The 20508-nt window shown below is 48.3% G+C and overlaps 1 protein-coding gene across 1 annotated transcript in view; it reads left to right on the top strand.

The window, feature by feature from the left end:
• The window catches only part of ATP6V1H (ATPase H+ transporting V1 subunit H), a 478140-nt gene that overhangs the window by 373047 nt on the left and 84585 nt on the right, over nt 1-20508 (top strand). The window lies entirely within an intron of this gene.

The raw sequence follows: 20508 nt of genomic DNA, 5'->3' as shown, positions 1-20508 counted from the left end.
GGCAATGGCCTCACCAGTGGCTCTACCACCCGCCCTCTTAAGACCAGCTCCATCTTCTCAATTGTTGGCTGGCCCTGTGGCTACTCTCTCAGACGCAGATACTGGTCCAGACACGGATGCATCTTCTGACAGGCATAGTGCTACCGATGAGTATGATGACTTGGTTTTAGCAGATGGGGAGCCCCAGCCATGCCTTCAAGAGATTTCTCTCTGGACGAAATAGGCTCTTTTCACGCTCATTGACCTTGTTCCTGAGAAACAGCGGAAGGCAGGTTTCCTATTTCAAAGGTGCGAGCCATCATGGAAATGGGTGGTAGCCATTCCAAAGCTTGACTACATTTGGGAGGATGGTATACTGGTTATGAGGAACCCTTCCTCGGCAGCGCCAAAGATGGTCTGACTGGACAAAAAATGTAAGGCCACAGACTACGCTCTGCTTCCAAGTGTCTTCACACTCAGTCGGGTAACAACTCTGTGGTGTCTGCTGCAGCAAGAAAAAGGTTGGTAAACCCGTTGTCCTCTTGGATGTTAGCCCCAGACAAGGACGGCAAGCAGCTGGACGCCCTTGGAAAGCACGTAATCATCACAGCCGCAACCATCATTAAGGCAGCCAATTGCTTAGCTATCCTCTCTGGACCCGACAGGGAATTGTAGTACAAGATGGGTCCAATCTTAGATTTCCTGCCCGACCCTGGCTTTGCTACTCGGAGAGGTGGCATCAGATCACACTATCACTGTGGCTCTGGACATTGCAGACAGTTTTCCACCAGATGGGTAACAGAGCAGTCCTGAGGCGCTGGGGGTGGTTGAAAGCCAAAAACGTTCACCCTGATGTGCAGTATAAGGTAATAGACTATATGGGGTTAGACCTCTTTGACAGACACTGCTCGTTCCCTGGTCACCCTGCAACAGAGAAGGCTGTCCTTTCGGTCCCGTAAGGGCAGATTCTTCAGGACCTCTAGACATTTTCGACCTGCCTATCGTCGGCCTTCCCACACCAGCTTGCATGAGGCCACAAGTCTATGGAGGTATGCAGTGGCGACGTGGTGCTTCCACTCGCACGCAAATCCCAAAGCAGGCCTGACCAGCGCCGGGTTCCAAGCCCCCACTTCAGCACCCCAGTGGGAGGCCAGCTTTCACAGTTTGTTGAACAGTGGTTCAACATCATCAACATCATCATCCAGCAAGGCCACGTGCTGGAATTTCAAGACCAGTGTCTCTCCATTCCGCCAGTACAAAGACAGGAGCAACATCTGCCCCATCTCCTACAAGACGCTCAGTCCCTGCTACAAAAGGGGGCCACAGAAGCCGTTGCATTGCACCTCAGGGGCTCCTGAGTGTACTCCAGGTAATTCTTGGTGTGAAAAGTCAGATGGTTGGAGAGCCATCGGGGATCACTGGGAACTCGAGTTCCTCAAATCTCAGATGTTCCACATAGTCACACTTCAGCACGTGCTAGAACAACTGGAGCAGGGCGATTTCCTTTTCGACCCTGGATTTGGAGGCTGCACACTTCCACATTTCCATCCATCGGAAGCACATGCGCTTCCTTCACTTCGTGGTGCAGGGGCAGCACTACCAGTTCAAGGTTCTGCCATTCAGGCTAAAGTCGGCTCCAAGGGTATTCAGCAAGAGCCTTGCACCAATAGCTGCCCGTCTGCACCGTGCAGGGATCTATGTTTACCCTTACTTGGATGACTGGCTGATCCGTGCGCAGTCTCGCATGTTAGCCCTGGAGCACACCGAGTAGACCATCCAGTGCCTGACTTTGCTGGGAAGCAAGACGACACGGAGCAACACAGGTTCAATCCCCGCGTCCGCGCTTAGCACCTGGGCTCACAATTGGACATGCTACAGTGCCTGGCTACCCCCTCGGAGGAGAGGGTCAAGGCCATACTCCAAAAGATTCAGCAGCTGTCCTATCTCCAGCTGAAAACAGTTCACTCACCCAAGTCACTACTGGCGATGATGTCATCATGTATCCCATTTGTTCCTCACTGCAGACTGCATATGAGACCTCTCCAGGAGTTCCTGGATGCCATGTGCATACAGGTGTTGAGATCCTGGAGTGACAAGATCATGCTGAACTCTGCATTGGTGGAATCGCCAACACCTCACGCAAGGCTCTCCTTTTCGCCCACCGACACATAAGGTGTCAGTAACAGCAGACTCCTGTTAGGTTGGGGAGCACACGCTGGAAATTTCCACGTATGGGGTCTTTGGCAGCCGGAAGACCGGATACTGCACATCAATGTGTTTGAGCTCTGAGATGCGTTCTGGGCCCTCTGGTCTTTCCAACCCTAACTCCAGGACAGAGTGGTTTGCATGTGGTTCGCATCTTCACAGACAACACAACCACAATGTTCTATATCAGAAGCAGGCAAGGACCTGCTCTCCCATTCTGTCCAAGAAAGCGCACACACTGTGGCATTGGGCACTGTCCCGGGGCATGTTCCTCATTCTGTTTCACCTGGCAGAGGTCCAAAACACCATCGCGGATTCCCTCAGCAGGGAACTCTGTTCATGCTGCAAATGGTAACTCTCTCAAGATCCAGTTCATCATCTTTTCTCATGGTCAGGGCTCACACAGATCGACTTGTTTGCCACAGTGGACAACTCCAAGTGCACAAGGCTTACCAGCAGGTCTCCTCAAGCTAGAAGCCTGGGGGTGCGTTCTCCATTTCCTGGGAAGGACCGGTTTGTGTATGCATTCCCTCGAATCCTGCTTCTTCTGCGTGTGATCAGTTCACTCAGAGAGAGCCTGTGCTGGATTATTCTCGTGTCCCCAGCTTGGCTGCGCCAAATTTGGTACTCCGACCTTCATCTGTCGGTAGCATCCTGCATCAGACTGCCTCCTCTACTAGACCTGTCCTCCAGAGAAAGAGGATCCGTTCTACACCACAACCTAGCATCCCTGAAGTTGACGGCTTCGCTCCTGCAGACCTAGAATTTGGACACTTAGCATTGCTTTTAGAATGCAGAAAAATTCTAGCAAAGGCTAGAGCTACGTCCACCCACTCCTGCTACATGTACAAGTGGAAGAGTTTCACTATATTGTGTCGTTCGCAACAGATCATCCCTCTTTAAATCAAAACTGATCAAATACTGCCATAAATGTTATCGCTGGCGCAAGCGGGACTGGCTCACACATCGATTGAAATCTATCTCGCTGCAATCACCCTCTATACTCACCCAGCTGGAAAACCTTCCCTGTGGGCTAGTGAAGGAGTTTCTCAAGGGTCTGTTCCATGCCACCCCTCCAGTAAAGGTACCAGGTACCATTGCCAGGCTGTTACCATATGCTTCTAAACACCAATGATCACGTAGCCCTACATGTTATGCTTGGTTGCTGGGACTGACCTGAATGTACAGTCGTTATAAGTTCATGTTATTTGCTGTTCTTTCCATGCATTGTCGATTCAAGCTTATGCTAGTTGCTGTTCTCTGTGCATTGTTGAAATATCTAAACTCTCCACGCTAGCCACAGTATGCACATTTAATTCTCCAGCTCTCCAGACGCACTGCTGGGAACAATTTGCTAAAACATTAGATCAAGTCTCTCTCTGCCACCCTGTTGTACTAAAATTTCTGCTTTCATCTCCTCTCACCTCACCAAGTGGTACATCCTACCAGCTTTGCCCCCGGTGTCCTACATTAAGATTCCGGACATTATGTTACTTAATAGAGCCACCCTTACTACTGCGAACTAGCTACCCTCTAAATACCATGTACGACTTGCTCCTGTCACTGTCGACATTTGGTGCCTGGCCTGCATACCTCCGGTGTCCAACCATGCTCCACGATTCCAAGGAAATCATGGCTACACCATTCTTACCTGCCCTCAACTACAACTTTTTGGATGCAACCATCAGACCTACGTACTTCTTACCCAAGCTAACTTGAACTTTCAAAATTCAGATCCCGTGATTGGTGAGTTTCATCCTTCACCCTTACTCAACTGGCACTCAAATGGATCCCATATCGAGCCTATGCTCCCAAGTCGCCCTTGCCTGACGTTAGATAGAAACCACAGACTCGGCGATAGGCTCTATTCACTACCTAACAAGTATCAGGATAATGGAGCCCACAACAAACCTGAGTCCTCAAGCAACCCTTGCCTGACCATAGACAAAAATCTTAGGCTTGGCGCTAGACGCCAGACATTGCCGAATATGCCTCATGCTAATTTCTTGCCTAATATCCCTATACACATCACTGACCAAGGAAAAACCCAACCGAAAATACAACTAACCAGAATAAGCTAACAAAACAAAATAAACAAAGGACCCTCCCAACCAAATTTGCCACACAGTCTATTAAGGGCGCGCTAATTAATGCCAGATCGTTGGCAGCGCACGCGACGAACATTGCTGATTTAATCACAGCTGATAATTTAGACTTCCTGGCGATTACCGAATCCTGGCTGCATGCTGCAGCAGGACCGGCACTCCTACTCGTGGTTCCAGACAATTATACAATTGTAAGAGTTGACGGAGCAGATGCCAGAGGCGGCGGAATTGCCATCATAGCTAAATCAAACCTAGACCTCTGGTTAGTCACTACGTCTAAATACTCATCTAGCGAACTACTTACAGCTAAAATACCAATTGACAATTCCCACGCTATAACTATCCAGTTAATATACAGACCCCCTGGTCCCATTGGTACCTTCGAGGAAGATCTGATGCCAATACTAACGGATAGTGTCAAAACATCTTCTCAAATGTTAGTACTCTGTGATTTCAATCTAGGACTGAACGACCTGAACGATCACCAAGCACTATCAGTCGCCAATACTATTAGAGAAGAAGGTTTCAACTTAAAAATCTCCCAATCCACCCACAATAAAGGCAGGACCCTTGATTGGGTAGCCGACCTTAACTGTGGCACTATAATTACTGCCATCAACCCCCAATCCTGGACAGATCATCACCTTCTGTCATTTACCCTACCAGTGAACATTAAAAAAACTAAACTTAACCTGGTAGCACCTCCATGTCTTACTAGGAACAAACGTAACATCACAGTGGATGCCATCTTGCCTCTTGTGATCCCCACGTTAAACTCATCAGAGGAAATCTCTGATCCTATCAAGCTAGTAGAGTTATATAATTCCTCTGACCAATGCACCGGACACCACCCCCCCCCCCTTAAACTGCTAAAGGCAAACCAAAAGCTCACTTGAACTCCTGGTTCACGCGTTACGTTCTGAAAAAAGGAAATTGGAATCTACATGGAAGCTCCTCCCTTCCGCTGAGAACAAAGCGAACCTAATGAACCTATCAGCAAAATAGAAGGAAGAAATACTTAGTACGAAATGCGAGTCACAACAGAATTAATCAAGCTAGCTCCAGCACGAAAGAGTTATTTGTGATCCTCAAAGAGATGGAGATGCCTATTACCCCTACAGATCCGTGCGTAAAAGACAAACTCTGGTGTACGAACATTCAGAATTCTCTCACTAACAAAATTGCCATACTGCAAGCTAAAATTGCGGAAAAACGCCTTAACCTTCAAAATTCAGATAACCCGCACCACACTACAAGGCCTACTTTGAAACTCTCCCAAGACTTCAAATTCACTAAAGTGTCTGCTGTGGAGGTACAAAAAATGATTGCCTCCCTTAAACCTTCAAAGTGCCAAGGCGACAGCTGCCCGGCGCAAATAATCAAAGATGCTGCTAGAGACCTGGCACCTTTCATAGCCAAACTAATCAATGCCTCATTTAACTCGGGCATAGTACCTAGTAACCTAAAAGAATCGTGGGTTCTGCCACTCCTTAAACAATCATTGGACCCCACCATCCCCACAAACTATAGGCCAATTAACACTGTCCCTTTTCTATTGAAGATACTGGACAGGGTAGCTTATCTATAGATCAGGAATAGCTAAAGATTAACCACCTCTTAGGGATCCGCCAATCCGGTTTTAGACCTCAACATGGGACTGAAACAACGTTGGACCTAACAGCACAGATTGATGAACTCAAGGATAATGGGAAAATGGCCTTGCTATTACTACTGCACCTATCAGCGGCATTCTATCTGGTTGACCATAAATTACTATGCAACCACCTTGCTTCAGCGGCCCATTTCTCCCAGAATGCTATTACTTGGATACAATCTTTTCTAAATAATAGGACCATGAGTCTTCTCTCCTTCAGCAGCAGCTGGCCCTACTCCTATCACAGGCAGAGTCCCTCAAGGCTCATGTGTATCACCCACTATGTACAACATCTTCACGAAGCCCCTATTCCATGATCTGGACCATCTGGGTGTCACCTACACGAACTATGCAGATGACACCCAGATCCTCCTCCCTCTAGCAGTATTTGACGATGATGTACTATTAGTGAACAAAATGTATCTAATAATTCAGGCATGGATGGCCACACACGTCCTCAGCCTGAATGATAAAACTGAGTTGCTGATTGTAGGAACTAAAGCCAACCTTAACAAATTGAATACAGACTACACCTCCTTCAACATTGATGGAAACAAGATCCCAGTGGCCAAAGAGGTAAAAACGCTAGGTTTTTATCTCAACGCCACATTGAACTTACAAATACAAGTAAATGCAACAGCCTCGGCTACTGCTTATACGGGGAAACTGATCAGGGCTTGTAAACCTCTGCTCTCTAACGAGAGTTGCATCACCCTCGCAAGAGCACTAATACTTTCCAAGTTTGATTACTGTAATGGACTTTGCCTGGGAGCAAGCAAACACGTTTTCAATAAAGTACAAATCTTGCAAAATAATGCCCTTCGATCCGCTCTGAGCATTTCTAGTAGAGCCCACATATCTGAAACAAGACACAGGCTGCCCATCAAGGATAAGATCCAACTCAAAACCATGTCCCTCACGTATAAATAATTAAACCATGCGCACCCCCTTATACTTAATAGAAAAGTTCAACTTCAAATCTTCAACCCGATTCACCAGGTCTTCCAACACCCACAGTTTGATAGTCCCTAGATACAAATTAAAAAAGTCTGGGGGAAGTAGCTTGGTTCCATGTGTTAATATCGCCATATTTTTGCGGCGATATTGAGGCATGGAACCTGCGGGGGACAACCCGGCAACACCTGCTCCCAATAACCCCAAATATTATCCCCACTAAAAATATCGCACATGACCGTTCCCAACGACCATATATACGGCGATATTTTGGGTGGGGATAATATTACCTGATACCAGTAGCTTCCCAGTCATGGCCGCACAGCTCTGGAACTCTCTCCCCCTCTCCTTGAAAACGACCAATTCATTCTGAAATTTCAGAAGCATGTCCAGCAAAAGGCTTACTGATAAGGCATTAGCACCTTAAATACTAAACCATAGAACCACTATGCCCCCCCAACTATCCTACTGCACACTAGGTGCATCTCTGAACTACCATACTTAGAACTAGAACCCAGGACTCTGCTTGTAACCTTTGTCTTTACTGCTTTCCGATTGTATATCTTTGTAATCCTGTATTCCTATTTATACCTGTAACACTTGTAACTGTAACTGTCTTATGTGCCCAGATAGCTCCGGGTTAAGGTGCGCTATAGAAATAAATAAAACAAACAGCTCCTGGCACTCATACTTCATTCATGGTGAAGGTTCCATCATTGTTCCACCTCAGCAAACCACTGGTCCTGCTTGTGTTCTTTGGTTGTCCAGCCTCTCTGGTGGAAAGGGCCTTGCATTCACTGGACGTTGCCCGTGCTTTGAAGTTTTATATTGCATGTGTGAAAGAATTTTGCACAACTTCACAACTCTTTAACATTTGAGCAAAGCCCTGTCCAAAGCTTCCATTTCTAGGTGGTTATCTGGCTGCAATTTGCATTGCCATCGGCTTGGAAACAGGCCACTGCCTTGTAGACCAAGGGCACATTCCACCAGAGCCTTGGCCTCTACTACTCTACTACGGCATTCTTGTCTGGTGTTCCCCTGCTCGACATCTGCAGGGCTGCTACGTGGTGGTCGACCCACACCTTCACAAATTTCTACTGCGTTGACAGGGATTCCAGAGAGGAGTCCTGTGTCGGACAAACTGTGATTCGCAAACCTGTTTGCTTGAGGTGAATGTTCAAGTGGTGAGTTTATTTCTTCGGTAGAGCTGTGCCGCCTCTCGTTTGTTGTGTAGATGTGCTCCTTTGAAATCTTATTCATAAGCATGTAAATCCATGAAAGATCTGATGCTGGAGAAGGAACAACTTTACTTACCTGTAGCTCCTGTTCTTCAGCATGGGTATCTTTCTTAAATTCACATGCCACAATCTCTCCTACCCCTCTATAGCTCTGGTCTTGGTTCCTACTGCCACATTACATGCACTTTAAGTCTGAAGATGGCCACCAGGGGTGGAACTAAGGAGGACCACTGTCATTGTCTGGGGCAGTATGACCCCAAGTGACAGTAATGGGATATGTAAGTCCAAGCAGTTTTTATTTTTTTATTTTTTTTGGGATGGCAGAGGCATACAACAAACATGTACATCAGAGCGGGCAATACATACAATGTAGGTAGACAGTAAAACATTAAGTGCAAGAGCAACTTTACAACTGGTGGGGGAACCGTGGCTTGCGATGGACCTCAACGTACTAGTCAATTATTGAGGGGTCATATGGGAATCACTTCCGGAGGTGCTCTCCTCTTGGCTGTGAAGGTAACTGTTAAAGGCAGTCCAAATATTCTTGGGGCGTGAGTGAATAGGAAGCATATCAAGGTATTCGTCTTCAGTTTCGGGACCAAGTAAGCAAGTTTAACCACTTCTGGTACGTAGGGGGGGCAGGGGGGAACTCTTCCAAGTTAGAAGAACACATTTCTTGGCTACCATGCAAGTTATGTTTAAAAATGTTGCCATATGTTTAGCCTAGTCAGTTTTCCACACCCCAAAGAGCACTCCCATCGGGTCAGGATTGATTACAGTTTCACTAATCTCAGACAGTGTCCCCAAGAGTCTCTCCCAGAATTCCCCCAATTCATGGCATGTCAAGAACATATGCAGATGGTCCGCATTCTCCGTCCTGCAGCGTGGACAGGACTGCGGTGCAGTGCGGGCAAATTTGGAGATCCTGAGGGGGGGTGTAGTATAGCCTATTCACCAATTTGTATTGCATGGCACGATATCGGAAGTTTAGGGAGACTGTTGTTATGCGAGCACATTTTCCACCCATAGGTGGTTGGAAACTTCAAGGCTCAGTTCATCCGCCCACTCACTGCGTGCCCTGGAGGGTCGATTCGGGGCACTTGTTATTAGCAGTTTATACAGTGAAGAGACAACGCCACGAGCCCCACTTGAGTTAGCTATGTATGTAATCCCTGGAGAGTCTGGGGGCTCGTTGGGGAAATCAGGCCAAGCAGCACGGAAAGCAACACAGAGCCTGTAGTATTGCAGAAATTCAAGTGCCGACCCGGAATGGCCAGGCCTCCATGTCTGTGGGTTTATGGACCGCCCATTGGGGCAGAGGTCTGTAAGTGCGTGATAGCCCAGGGTGCCCCAGTGTCGCGCCAGGGCCGTGTCGTGTGTAGGTTGCATCTCGGGAAACCCCCAAATGGGAAGCCAGTTGTAGTATGGGTGTTGTTCGGCCGTGGTGCTGAACAGTCGGCCCCAGGCATGTACGCTGGTTCCGACTGGGTCAGCAGGAGAGTCCGGTGCGTACCGTTGATGCAGTATGAGTGTCATAACATTAACTCTGGCTGCAGCCAGGGTCTCTAGTTTGATATGTGGGTGTGGGGGGGGGAACCGGGATACCAATTGGAGGCGTATTGCTCTTGTGCTGATAGCCAATACAACGTCAGGTCATGCGCGGTAAATCCCCCCTCTTTCATATGGGAGCGTCATATCTGACCATCTTTTGCGTACCACCCCGGAGTGCCAAAGGAACTGCGCGCACAGTGTATGAAGTCTTGTAAAGTATTTCCCCCCAGGCCAGATGGGGACGTTACTAAACATGTACAATAGCTCAGGGAGGAGTACCATCTTGATAAAAGAAAGCTTCCCAGCAAGTGACAATGGGAGCAAATGCCAGCGTACCATTTTGGACTCGACTAGTTGTGCAGCAGCCAGGTAGTTGTCTGCCAGCAATGTGTCTTTGGACAGGGACACCTGGACCCCCAGGTCCTTGATCCCGCCGGGTGACCAGCAGAGTGGGTATTCAGTGGCCGGTTGTTGGGTAGAGCTGGTGAGGGGAAAGATCTCAGATTTCGAGTAATTGATCGTAAATCCCGAGTGTGTGCCTATGCGAGTTACATCTCTCAGTATTGGATCGAGATGAGTAGCTGGGTCCCTAATATACAATAACACATTATCTGCATAGAGAGATATAATCTCGGGAGTGTCCTTCAGTCGTATCCCCCTGCGAGAGTTGCGCACTCTGATGTAATCCGCCATTGGCTCTATCGCCAGGGCAAAGAGAATTGGGGAGCATGGGCAGCCATGTCTGGTGCCTCTGAAGAGCGGGATTAAAGCAGACGTCGGGGAGTTGATTCGGACCGTAGTCCCTGGGGAGGTGTATAATAGCTTGATGTATCTGAGCACATTGGGGCCAGTGCCCATCGTCTCTAGCACTAGCCACATATATTTCCAGGACACCATGTCAAACGCTTTTTGGGCGTCGAGTGTAACCGCCACAGCCCTTGCGTCCTGATTGATTCGCGCCATAATGTTAATCAAACTCTTAATGTTGTGAGAGGTGGATCTCCCAGGTACAAAGCTCGCCTGGTCCTCGTGGACCATGTGTGTCGTGACTGGGAGAAAGATGTTCGCAATGACCTTAGCGAAGATCTTGGTGTCCAGGTTCATGAGCGAGAGGGGCCTGTATGAGCTGCATTATTCGCTAGGTTTACCGGGTTTAAGTAGCACCGTTATGACGGCCTCGCGCAAGGTAGGGGGGTGGGCAGACACACAGAGTGACTCGTCCCATACCTCCAATAACTTTGGGGCCAGTATAGCTATGTGTTCCTGGTAGAACTCAGCCGTAAATCCGTCGGGACCCGAAGCTTTACCTTTAGGGAGTTTGGATATGGAATCTGCTATTTCGTCTAATTGGATTGGGGAGTCCAGCTGGTCCCTGGTTGCTGGGGAGATGCCAGTCATGGGTATCTGATCGAGGAGCTCCTGCATATGCTGTTCGCTATGTTCGGGTGGTTGGGAATAGAGGTTTGTATAGAAGTCAGTGAAAATGTCCAGTATTTGCTGGTCTGACCATTGTGAAATGCCTCACCCATCCTTTATACAGGTAATCTGGGCCTGACCCCACTCCCCCCTTGTTAAGGTGGCCAATGTTCTGGCGGGTCTATCACCTTCTCCATACTTCCGTGCTGCCTTTGGGCGGCTAAAGTATTGGACTTCCCTAGTGGCGTGTGCGTTGAACACCGGAAGTTTGTCACTAATTAGAGCGAGGGCGGCAGGGTCGCTAGATGTAGAACAATCCCGTTCCAGCTCTCGCAGTCGGGACTCTGAGCGACTGAGGTCGGCTCTTATTGTCTTTAGTACTCCCGCCTCCTTGGAGATGGACATTCCTCTGATGAAGGCCTTGAAGGCATCCCAGTGGACACCGATGGTGGTGGCTTGAGGAGTGTTGTGCTCAAAATAGGACTTGATATCCGCTAAGATATCGACCATAAACACTATATTCCGAAGGGCAGCTGATTTAAATCGCCATGTGGAGCCTGTTGGAGCCGACATTCCTAATTCCAATGATAGGGTGATTGGGGCGTGGTCAGAGAGGGTACGAGTCAGTATTTGCGCTCCTCCCACCATTCCCATCGTCCCGCTTGACACAAGAAACAGATCTATTCTGGCGGAGCTATCGTGGACAGAGGAGTAATGGGTATATTCACGTAGTTGTGGATGCAGTAGTCTCCAGACATCCTGTATATCAAGTGTTGCACTGTGTATCTGCAGCTTACGAGCTGCACCGGACAGCGGCCTGGGGGCAGTCCCAGTCCCAGTCCTATCCATCCCTGTGTCTAGTATCAGGTTCATGTCCCCCTCCACGCCCCCCCAAATAACCTGGACTCCCATATAGCCCAGCAGTATAGAAGCCACCGTGTCCACAAAGTCGGGGGTATCCACATTAGGGCCATATGTATTCACAAGAAGGTATTCACTGCCTACAATTGTGCAGTGTAGTACAACATATCGGCCAGCGGGGTCAATATAGCTCTTGTGGAGTGTAAATTTAATGGATTTATGTATCATCGTCAGCACGCCTCTGGTCCGAGTGGAATAGGCAGTAAAATATCTGTGGGGTCCCCACGATGGTGCCATGCTCTGTGCCAGGGGGCCCTTGGAATGTGTTTCTTGCAGAAGTAGTATTTTGCAACCGTGTCTGTGTGTATAAGCCATAATTTTGCGAGCCTTGGTGTGATTGCTCAAGCCCCGAACATTCCAAGACATTATGGTAGTGGACATTTCAGCTGTCTAAGGCACATCCCAGCTCCATTGTTGTTCTATGTGTTTGCAGCCTGGATTGTTGCTCCGAAGGTACCCTGATGTGACTCAGTGAGTCGGTCTCCCTCCGCCATTTCCAATATAACTCCCCCAGTCAACTCCTCCCTCCTCCCCTACTACCCCTTCCTGGCAGGTAGTGTCCTCAACCTCCCCCCTCCCCATTATAAGAATTTCCCCCAAAGAACAGGAGTTAGTGGGGGATTCCCAACATGGATCACCCCCGCTACCGGCCCAACGGGGGCCAACCCCCCCTCTCCCAACAACTCCAAAAACATAATCGTTGCAACTGCAATGGGGTGAGCTGTTGCCATGTGGTTGACACATGAACAAACGGGGAACCTTGAGTACCGAAGTTGGTACGTGAGTTAGCGGTTACACATAATAGATGCATGTTCTACATTGCCAGCGGGCGCAGCAAGAGCCGAGCCGATCCAAGAGCTGAACAACAGAGGTAGACGGTTCCCAGTATCATCAAGCCAAGTGGTTGGACCTCAGAGGCGAGTAGAGGCCTGTGGCAAATTAAGCAGGACCGGGTGGGGAACATATGGTGTCAGCACAAGAGAAACTGACTCAATGCAACTGCTGCAAGAAACTAGAGTATACATGTGAAGTTGGATTAATGAAGCATTATTACCATCGTCTCATTAGGAAGCAAACAAAAATGTTCAAACCAGGTGTACATGAAAACTGGGCGGCTAACGTTCAGTCAGGGTCCCCCTCTGCATTAGGAAGTGGTATTTGTGACTCTATAAACTTAACAGCTTCATCTGGGACAGTGAAAAAGTGCAGTTTTATCTTGTAAGTGATCTTGAGCCATGCTGGGAACAGTATTGCGTAGGGGACATGGCGCTCTCTCAACAGTCTTTTGACACAGAGAAACTGGCGCCTCTCCTGCTGTACACCGACCGAGAAGTCCGGGAATATCCTGATGGTATGTGAATCGAGGCGCAGCCCTACCTTCTCGCGTGACAGGCGGAGGATAAGGTCTCTGTCCCTATAATTGAATATTCTGCCGATAACGGGCCTGGGGAAGTCTCCCGGTTTAGGGTGCAGTGAAAGGGCCCGATGGGCTTGCTCCACTGTGAAATATGGGGACAGCGCGGGGTTGCCCAGTAGCTCTTTAAGTAGGTTCTCGACTGCCACCTCCATGCGCCCTTTAAGGGCATTCTCCGGGACCCCAATAATGCATAGGTTGTTCCTGCGCGAGCGGGACTCGTCGCACTTTGCCCTCACGATCTTCATGTCTCGGGTCAGGGTGGCCACTGTGTCCTGTAGGGCATGCAGTCTGTCCTCATTCGAGCTAATTCTGTTTTCAGCCTTGGTGATCTTGGTTCCGGCCTGGTCAACCCGTGATTTAAGTGAGGCAATGTTGGCATTGACATCGTCCAGCTTCTCGTGGAAAGAGGCAACGTTCTTGGCCATGGATTCCATCATTGTAGTGAGATCAGGGGCTGATGTGCCGGGGCGCGATTTGGGTTCGGGCTCCCCCTGGATGGATGATGAGGGTACCGGGTCCGCCCTCGGCACTGCCTTTGTGAATTTATCCATAGCTCCCACCTTATTGGCCCCCTGGGGATTGGGCATTTCTGGTGCAGTGCGAGGTAATGGGGAGCCCTGGTGTTCGATGCACAGAGGGGTGTGAAGATCAGCGCGGGGGCCCTGGGCAGATATGATGGCAGTACTGGACTGCAGATCTCTGCTGGGTGGAGGCAGAATTGGCACCGGTCGTGACAACACCAGCCAGGCCAATGGACCTAGTGTCGATGGTGAGTAATGGAATAAACGTGTGAGCGAGGTGCCACGTCTAATCAGCGAACATCTGCAGGCCTGCAGGTGACCCCAAGACGGAGCGCCGGCCAGGAGTGGTGGTGAAGGAAGTGTGTGGACCAGTGAAGTCCGGTCCCACCAGCACCCAGCCCAGGAGTGGGCTGTGACAAGCCAGAGAGGAGCCCTAGCAGAATAGCACAGCACAATTATTAAGGTTGACAGGTGGCATATATGAGAGGGCCTCCAGTAGCAGAATGGCTGCTGTAGCACAACGACCCCTGATAGGTGAAGATATGGCTGGCAAAAACCACAGTACCACAGGCAGAGTCAGTAGGGCCAGCTCCAATGTCCGAAGCCGTTATGCATGCATGGGAGGCGCCAGCCCCCACCAGGGATCAGCCACCGCTGTGGAGAACGAGGACTCAGGCAGCCCAGTGATGAGACATTGTAGGCAACTGTTTGTAGGCAACTGTAGGGGACATGAGAAAGCAGGAGAGGCCAGTCTCATTGGCACCCAGGAACTGTAGCCCAGACTGGGAACCAGGGATCCCTGGCCGGGGAAGGTGTCCGCAAGGGCAACGGTGCGTGCACAGATCACTGTCTCAGACCAGGAGCAGGGAGGGGGGTGCTCCGGTGGCTCCGCCACAGGCGGCCCCCACAGCAGTTCCAGTGTAGGGAGCGGGTGATGCGCTGGCAGTGCAGGAAAGTCTGTGGGTGCCCAGGGTGGGGCCATGGCAAATGCGAGCGGGGAGTCCTCACCACCCAGCGCCAACGGGCACCCGGAACCCAAGATGCGGAACCCAAGATGCGGATCCCCCCGCAGCTCCTCACCTGGATATCCAGCTCTGATTACAGGCCCGGGGGGGCACACTCAGATCATAAATTGTGGGCCAGCAGAGGACCCCGGCTGCGCCTCAGTGACCTCCAGGGGGCAGGGTCCCTCCCAAGAGCCTCTTCTACAGGGGGCCCAGGGTAACCCCAGGCCACCAGACCAGCGCGGGCCACCCGCAGGCCGCGGTACCCCCCCCGGCAACAGCACTGGAGTGAGGCGGGATGCCACCCTGCGGCAGCAGGCCACCCGCCCGCACCTGGACCGCGGGTGAACCGGGTACAGCCATGTGAAGCGGTCCCGCTCGTAGCTCGCAGATCTGGCAGGGCCCCGCCACAGTCACTGCTGGTGGTAAGGATGCATTGGGCCACGGTCACTTGGAGCCGTGTAGGGGAGACATGGCCAGCCACGATCCCCACAGGAGCCGGCACACTGCAGGGGGCAAGCACAGCCGGCTGCGATCCAAAGGCGGAGCCAGGAAAGTTCCATGTCGTTAGGGCCTGCGGGCCGCCAGCAGGGTCACAGAGTGCGGAAAGCAGCCACGGCTGCAGCAGGGCTCTGAAGCTCCGAATTCTCCCATGGTTGGGGGACAATATGCCGCCGGGTATCCGCTGCTCACAGATGTAGTTTCAGCTGGAGAAAATGACAGAGAACTGTTGATTGTGTCGGATTCGTGTCTCCGCCACACGGAGCACAGGAGCTAGCCAGCCATTTTCTTGGCTGCTCAGCAGCGCCCCCTCACCCCCAGTCCAAGCAGTTTTAAAATGTAAAGCAACACTGCTTTATTGTTACTGAGGATTCTCAGCCTGACGGGAAATATTCATAAAATACCTATGCTGGAGAACAGGAGTTACAGATAAGTAACTTGCTCCTTCTATACCAGTGTTGATGGTGTAGGTGGGGCCCAATAGGCAGGTTGAAAAGAAGTTGGTGGTTTTAAGTGGGCCATGTATCAGTATTTCAGTTTAGCTTATGTTAAAGAGCAGAAAGCTGTTTGGTATTCAAGCCTGAATTTGAAGCAGACACCCCAGAATATTGGGACTATTCCCATCGGGTTTTCAAGGTGGATGAAGCTTTGTGAGTCATTATTTGCAAATGAGTCTTGAAGGATTCCAACTGGGATGCAAGCTGTCAAATATATGCATTGAAAAGCTATCGGAAAACAGTGGACCCTTGGGAAATTAGAAAAAGGTTTGACTATCAGTTTATGATTTATGGCAGATGATTAATAAATGCAAGCACCATTTTTTGAGAAAGAACATACAAGCCATTCCGGTTATCACTATCAACCTTTCTATGACGTATAAGAGTATCTTGTGGACAACGGTATGATAGGGCTTTGCTGGATCCAATAGGATCAGAGTTGCTGGGCAGTTGGCATATAGGGATTTTAGAATCCTCTCACAAATGTTGATCAGAGTGGTCTTCATGCCTTTGGTGGGCCTGAAGTCTGATTGATGCTCATGGAGAGTGTGTTTTCTTTGCTGTATTTGTGTAGTTGGTCCTCAACCAATTTTGCCAGGATTTTGCATTGAAGATGCAGTTGGATATATAGAATGCAAGGTGGTTAGGATATTCAGGTGGGTATATATATATATATTTTTTGAATGGGGTGCACGATTGTTTGAGGCTCGCGTTAATTTACTTTTAGCCAAAGGTAAGTTGCAAAAAAAGGTCACTGCATGCGCTCCTAAAAGTACATGATTCTTTAATAACAAAGCTCAGCATGGCTAGCTGTTGAATTTCTTCTTGTAGGCGTTGTTCTCATGCCTAATTGCTTTTTGTGCCCTCTTGTGTTGGTTTTGATGCCAATTTTGTCTTTATGGTCATTGGAGTAACGCCAAAGCTTCTAGAAACTTCTCCCATCTAATTTGTGATTGGCCAGATCTTTGTAATGCAACCTATTGGAGGCTTAAAATACGAACTACTTTTTTCTTTTTTAGTAGTTACCCGGTTATAATAATTGTTCTTTTATAATGCGCTTTATAGCACGAGACCGGGATCCAAACCTGTGTTGCTATGCGTTGTCTTGCTTCCAAGACAAACGTGCTTACCTTCAGCTATCCTCCCGACCCGGAGGTTATCACTACATCTGGATAGTGGAATGATTAAAGACGTCCACCAATGTTTGTTTTGAGATCTTGTTGTAGAGTCTGATTGGGCGGTTGGGGGACGCTTCTCCTGCCGTAGAAGTGTCTGGCTTGAGATCCTAAGGAAGTCTGCCTAATGTGATCTGTCCAGAACAGTTGGGACAGTGAGCTGCCCATGATAGGCTTACCTCTGGTCAGGATGGAGTCTAGGACGTGGCCTTCAACATGCATAGGAGAGCAAACCAATTGAAAGAACCCGTTTTGAGATGTGGCACCCTCATTCCATAGCAATTGAATAAGAGTTAAACATGGTTATCAAAAGAATAGGAGAGTGTTGGGTTGTTTAGAACTGTAGTTTTTGACAGTGTTTTGTAGCAGGGTTTACCAACGAGTGTGTATTTGTGTGTTTTGGGTTTCACCTCCGAACATAGTGTTTCAATTGTCTCAATGCCTGTTGGGACTAATGATCCACTGGACGCACTTGAGTCAAGTATAAGGTACAAATAATTATTTTTCTCAAATTGGGTGATGATAACTTGTATACGTTCTATGGGGGTCACTGTCCAACTAATAAAATACACTAAACTAAGTGTCAGAATGGCTTAACTCAATGTGGCTCATTTTACAAATGCTCAGGCATTGCACGGAGCAAATCACAAATACGTGCTCTTCATGCATGCAGTCCACGGCATGCAATTTTGACTGTTTGTATGGACTTTTGGGCGGTCACAGGTTTCTGGGCATGTTTACACCTCATAACACATGCAGTCATAAATGCCTTTATGTCGATTTACTATAGAATCTACCAGCTTTGAAGGGATGCAAAAGCTGTCAGTCTCCATTGAAATCCAGAGCATCTCCACCTGCACCAACACTGCATGCAGCCCGGAGCACACAAGGTGATGGGATCGGATAGTCGGAGCCCACCGCTCCACCTGAAAAATAAAAGAAATTTGCCCAGAATGGAAATGGAGGCGTTAAACATGCAGTAACCTTTTTACATCTGGTTTTCACATCTCCTTAAACAACACATGCAGATCTAATTTGAGGCAAATGTGCCTCAAAAGCCCAACTGTGGAAATCCTGCTCTTCCCCCAGGATTCCCTACCCTAATATACAGTCCAACATGTAGTACCCAGCTTGCTTCTTGGCAGTTGTAGTCCCTGGGACATCACGCCCAACTTGCTCTTTGGTAGTCCTTGTCCCAATGATATAGAGTCCAGCTTGTGCCTTGGCAATCAAACAAAAGGTACATAACCTCGATTCTTAGTACATCATTAAGTGGGAGCCTCTTCTCAGTCTCTTGTTCAGGGGGCTGAGGTGTACATTTTCATTTTTCATGTTGTGGCAATAGCTTTTCTTATGGGGAATGGGAGAGTAAATGGAAGGTGACTGGGATTGGAGACTAATGGAAGATAGTGAATGGAAGGTGAAAAGAGTGGGGGCTTATCGAAGGAAACAAGGGAGTGGATGGAATAAGAGGAGAACATTTTAGAAGGGTATGGGACAGCCTGTTGATTTGGAAGGGGTGAGCGGATGGAAGGGGATAGCATATTTCCCACTTGAAGTGCATGGGCCCATGAATCCGGGAGCTTTCTCCACTGAAAGGGCATGTGTCTGTGAAATGTCTATTGAGCGTTTTAATGTCTCCATCGTACATATCCTTATTCAACTGAATGGGTGACGTTAGACTTGTCACCCAAAACACGTATCAAATCGAGTGATCCTCGACAAAAACTGTGTAAAAAATAACTGTTGATGTGAATAGGCTGTTTCCAGCCAGAGCCATACCTCGAAACACACACCAATGATGGCAAAAGACACATAAAAAAAAACATGAAACATTTGTCCTTAAATACATTATTGCCGCATTTGTAACCACCATTAAGCCACCCCATCCTAAGCTATGCCCCACGTCCCGCCTTCCCAGGGCCCTCTGTCAATCATGCCCACGGGGCCCTTTGTCTTAAATCTGCCACTGCTGGGAATATGTTGGCAATGGCTGGCATCTGTTGGGAGTAACTGGCCGTCTGACGTTAATGCTTGGCATATCTCATAGTGAGTATGTGGGCGTATCAGGGCAGTACCTGGCATAGGGTCCTTGTATCTGAAAACATAATGGAAACGTCTATGGTATGCTTAGAGTATGTAGGCATATAATGGCCAAACATGATCTGGGCTTGTTTCTGCAAAACCTAACCACTGGCGTATAATGGGCAGTACCTGGGCATGCCATGATACAACGTGACCATATGAGGACGTGTGCGTGTGCGAGAGACTGGCTATGCTTTTCAGTACATCGTAGTGTGCACACGTTTATATGGTATCCACTGATTAACGAAAACCATAACACCGAATCATCTCAAAAGTGATTCGATTTTTTTTTTAAAGGCACTATCCAAAACTTTGCCCAAATATTCTAGGACTGGAGTTTAATTATATAATTGCAGCAGTCCTGACATATGTTGGAGAGGGTGTTTAGTGGCTTTAAAAAAAAATATCGATTCACTTTCGATGTGGTATTAGTGTGTGGGGTGTCTGCTTCTGCTCATTCGTTCATGCATTTATAGAAGTGTGTGAATGCATGTCTGTGTCTTTGGGAGTTTCGAGTGCATGTCTGCATGTATGTGAGCTTGTGGCTGTGTGTTTGAGAGTGAATGAATACATCTGTGTGCACGCATGCCATGCATGAATGAATGGATGGATTTTTGAGTTCATTTATGTATATGGTCGGAGTACATAAGCTTATAACAAAATATTACATGATCAGATTGTCTTGCCACATGATGGGACTACCTGGGTTATGATGGCAATACAGGGCATGAGAGTAGTAATCATTCATTTGATTGCAATATCTGGCATGTGGAGGGATTTTGTTGCATGTGATGTCATATGGATTTGAACACATCTGCATAATATGTCAATATCTTGTCAATCAGTCTGGGCTACCCGGCAATATGCTGCTAGTCATTAACTACAACAACATTAATCAGTTCATACATCCCTTCACCCATTGATACATCCACTCATTCAACCACACATATAAACGCACCGTCCAAAACACACCAATATGCCAAATGCACAGCCCAAATCGCACATCTAAACCTTAACATTACCATTTATTTTGAAAACTAACTCCTCGTGTAAAAAAAAAAAAAGAGACCTATCAGCTTTTCCAATGCTGTTGTGCAGTTGCACACACACGTGTAAAAAGTTAGTAAACCGTCTCGGCTACTATTTTTTTGTTTCCACTTTTAGGTGGCGCTAAATTATGCTGTCTACACCAGTTCAGATATACTTTATTCACTGCCTTGCTCTTTCATTGTACTGTTTTAAAAATATTTTGTATTCTCAAATGTCAAGTCATTTAAACTCTCGT

The sequence above is a fragment of the Ambystoma mexicanum genome, chromosome 10, assembly GCF_040938575.1.
Source record: "Ambystoma mexicanum isolate Mex_15411 chromosome 10, UKY_AmexF1_1, whole genome shotgun sequence".
Lineage (NCBI taxonomy): Eukaryota > Metazoa > Chordata > Amphibia > Caudata > Ambystomatidae > Ambystoma > Ambystoma mexicanum.
This window is presented reverse-complemented; position numbering and strand designations above follow the sequence as displayed.